The following is a 5,000-nucleotide window of genomic DNA, read 5'->3' on the forward strand; positions in this document are numbered from 1 at the left end:
ACCGTCGCTCATCCTCACTTCTAGACTTATAAATATAGCTAAGTGGAGTTTCCCAAGGCTACCTTGCTCAACTGGTAGACGGCAGTGAGTGCCGGACCGCATTTTAGAAATGTTTCATTTTCTTGCTTTCTTTTTTTCTATTTTTATTTATTTACTGTTTTTGCTACATTGGCTACGGGTGGAGTCGTAAATTAAAACGATAAATCTTTTAAAAATTGGAAAAAAGTGACATGGAAAATATATATATTCCGGCAAAAGACAGTGATAGAAAGTAGACCCTACACATCGAAGTTTTCTGTTATAACCACAAGAAAAATAGCCCCACCCAGCTGATATTGTTGTTATTTAAGTCTAGGTTGGCCTTGATCCAGTAGAATTATGATCACAAGTATTTGATAATAATAATATCATTGTCGCTGTTATTATTATTTAACACCAGGCCAGCTCTGATCCAATAGAATTATCCCCAGAAGTGCTGATGGTTGAACTGTTTCTTAAGACTAACCCAGTCCTGATCTTGCACACTTCTGATAAAAATTATCGATGCTGCTGGTATTCTTGATGCTGCTGTCATTGTTGATGATGACAATGTTTAGCCCCTGGTCAGCCTTGATCCAGCAGAATTATGATCAAACGTGTTTCTTGTGGATCCAATACATCCAGAAGAGATGATGACGGTGGCAACATAATTAACCAATCTAACGTTTTACGTTATATATTGTGTTATATAGGCGATTGTGGAGGCGCAGTGGCCCAGTGGTTAGGGCAGCGGACTCACGGTCATAGGATCACGGTTTCGATTCCCAGACCGGACGTTGTGAGTGTTTATTGAACGAAAACACCTAAAGCTCTGCGAGGCTCCGGCAGGGGATGGTGGCGAACCCTGCTGTACTCTTTCACCACAACTTTCTATCACGCTTACTTCCTGTTTCTGTTGTGTCTGTATTTCAAAGGGTCAGCCTTGTCACACTCTGTGTCACGCTGAATCTCGTTAAGGGTACACGTGTCTGTGGAGTGCTCAGCCACTTGCACGTTAATTTCACGAGCGGGCTGTTCCGTTGATCGGATCAACTGGAAACCTTCGACGTCGTAAGCGACGGAGTGCCAACAACATATATAGGCGATACATTTATCCAAATTGTTTCTCATTTCTCAAGACGTTACGGTGCGATTTAAGACAGATTTCTCTTGCTACTGTGTTTATGATATGGTGCGATCACGCTGAGTCTCTCTGGTTACGGTTGCTGCTGTTTACATGTGTTAATATCACTATTATTATTATTATTATTACTATAATCTTCACCTACCCTCCTCCTCCACCTCCGCTACCCCCTCCCCTGATGATGTCATAGAAGCAACCTGATTTCCAAGTTATTGATTATTTGCAGAGCAACAAGTCAAAAGATTTTTTACCGTTTTTTCCTTCCTTTATTTGATATTTTATGAAGAATTTCCTAAATAAAATATGATAATGTATATTTTCTTCTTCCACTTTACCATTCTTTTCTTACACTCCATTTCGCTCTCTCTCTCTCTCTCTCTCTCTCTCTCTCTCTCTCATCCTCTCTCACTCGTTCTCTCTCACTCATTCTCTCTCACTTTCTCTCTCTCTCTATTTCTCTACTTTTTCTCTTTACTTTTGTCTATGTATATTTATTTGTACGTGAGTATGTATGTATGTATATGTGTGTGTGTGTGTATGAACGTATAAAGATAGGTGGTATGTATGTGTGATATAATATATGTATAAGTGTGTTCGTGTGTGTGTATATCCGTGTTTCTGTAAATGCATAGCATGTGCGTCGATATCTGTCGCTACTTAACAATGACCGCGTATGTCTATCGAGTGCACACACACACACACACACACACACACACACACACACACACACACACACACACACACACAGATATGCCACTTACATCGTTTCTAGTATTTCTTCGTTCTCTCTATTTCGATCATCTATCTATCTATCATGTGTCTGTCTATCTATCTATCTATCTATCTATCTGTCTCTATCATCTATCTATCTCTGTATATACATACATACATACATACATATATATATATATATATATATATATATATATGTATATATATATATATATATATATATATATTATATCTATATCTATATATATATATGTACACACACACACACACACACACACACAACTGAACCCTACACCACCATCACCACACTCACACACACACACACACACATATATATACATATATACGCACACACAAACGTCAAATATAGATAGATAGATAGATAGATAGATACCTATACTTCTCTCCCTGTATTTAACTATCTGTCTGGCAATCTATTCTTCTCTCTGCCTGTCCCCCCTCTCTCTCTCTCTACACCAACATAAATACATACATAGATACATAAACATACGCACATACATGCACACGTAAATGCATTTCTATTTATTTCAACAATGATTCTTCACTTATTGGATCAAATCAACAACCTACTCAATGTATAACCTTGTGAGTTTCTGAGTATTCCAGACAAGTATATACTCTTCGTATAATCCTCAGCAGAATCAACGTCATACAGTGTGAAACGTTTGATTATTAATATCACGGGTTCAGTTTCACTTTCTCTTACAACAGTTAGGTCAACCTAAGGCTGTGATAACTGTTAAGGCTTGAAATTATGGAATAACAATGACCAAAGATGCCATTCTGACAACATATTGTCGAAACAGAAGGAAATATTACAAATTATGTAAGGTCTGGAATATGAGAGGATGGGTCGTATCAGTAAAGGGTGATTTATAAAAGTTGGTTTACAAATGTATATTTTAGTTGAACTGTTTAACAAACTGACGTTTCGAATATTTGTCATTCATCGTAAAGAAAATGTCGAGCTTTGAGAACCCTCTCTATACATGACTCATACACCATTTTACATGGATGTAATTCATTGCATGTCAAGCTAATAATGGAGTTTCTGTCTGGTGACTTTACCTGTTGGAAATAATGCTAAAATGTCCTTGAAATTTTAAAAGAGTATCAGTTAAAAACCATAGTTTTGAGCAAAAGACTGGATGTTCGAGGCTAGAACACTTTTCGTCAGAAATATGTTTTTCAAAATAAAGGACACAGTCCATAACCTTTCATAAACACTTTGTTTTGAATAAAATTTAGAATATCACAGGATATGTTTGGACAGAATCTGCAGTTTGAAATTGAAAGATAAATTAGCATGGAAGTTAAAGGAGGGTTTTAAATTAGGTCACCTAAAACCAGGATGTTTATATCATAGAACCAACGGAGAGTAGTGTACTAATATTTTATGCAATATAGAAAGTGACCCTTTGCATTTTTTTTACTAGACTATGCTATCAGAAATTGCAACTATAATGTTATTCCTTGAACAGGACTCCAATAGACTATTTCTAGAATATACTCAATGGCTAAATTCAATATCAAAATCAAAAATATATTAGATTATTGTTTGCTCTAGTAGAGATAGTCTCCTGTAGTACAATTCCCAAACGTATTCCAACACACACACGCACATATATATACATACATACACACACGTGTGTGTATGTTTGTGTATACAGAGAGAGAGACAGATAGATTTCCATACATACATATATACCAACGTGAATCCTTCACCGTCTATACCCAGATTATAAATTCACATTTTTACGAACGATAATTGATGTACTTCGTTTGCTATACATGTCCAAGTGACGATCTAGAAAAGCTGAGACTTTCAGAGAAAGAAATCAATCAGCCAACTCACACATCAGAAACAGAGTCTGTAAGCGTAACAGTATAAATATACAAGACATTTCTCAAGTTCAAAACATGACTTTGTTTTTGTTATCTGTGTTGTAACGATTTCTAAAGATAAAGCTTTGTATGTTTGTTAGAAACCAGCTTCTTTAGCGGAAGATTTCAAATACTTAAAATACAAGAGAATTCACACGTACAGACATATATGTATACACACATACACAGATATAAACATATACATATGTATGTACATGAATACATATATATATGTACATACGTTCACAGTGACAAACATATATAAAAAAATCATGCATAGACACATACAAGCACATACATACATACATACATACATACATACATACATACATACAGGCTTCTCAAACTGGAAAGGAGAAAGCTGATTCGAAGACTACAGATCCAGACCATCACTGGAACTGCAAAAATCTGTGAAACGTTCCAAAAGTTTATCATTTAAGTATCTAGAGCCTGTCTATATGAATCAAAATGGATACATAAAACAGAACATACAAATCTGCACATATACATACATACATACATACATACATACAAAAATACCCTGCTGTTGATGTTGAAATTCCAATGAAGGAACCTTGGATCTAGGTTAGAAACCAATTTTTTCTCTATTAGCAAGAAATCTTGAAATAAACTGAATAATGACATACATATATACATACGTACGTACAAACATACAAATCTATAAACAAATACATTTACATAAAAACAAAGTATGCGTGGGTACTGAACGCTCAATGAAATAAGATTTTACTGGGTGAACTGAGATGTTGTGATCTTCATGCATTCATTGATATGTTTACTGTCGTACAGCAACAATAAACAACAATCAAACACTTGTCCTCTACGGCTTACTTATAATTAAGTCTTTGCATATAATGTGATGCATACACAAGCGCAGGGCGGTGGTGATGGTGGTGTGGGGTTCAGTTGTGTGTGTGTGTGTGTGTGTGTGTGTGTGTGTATGCGAGTGTGTTTCTGTATGTGTGTGTGTAATTCTAATGGGATAGGGCGTGACTTTTGTAAAACTGAAGCTCATGGATATAGTTTGATAAAATGAGTAAGAGGAGTGGAACTTACAAAATCCTGTAAGTCAGACTGCCTCGTGGCCCCAACAGACAAAATGGAAAAGGCGTTGCCCTGAAGGATGGCGAGAAAGATGCGCTGGAACAGTCAATGTGATTCACGGGGCTCGCACTTATGG

The sequence above is a fragment of the Octopus bimaculoides genome, chromosome 12 (assembly GCF_046866305.1).
Source record: "Octopus bimaculoides isolate indiv1 chromosome 12, ASM4686630v1, whole genome shotgun sequence".
NCBI lineage: Eukaryota > Metazoa > Mollusca > Cephalopoda > Octopoda > Octopodidae > Octopus > Octopus bimaculoides.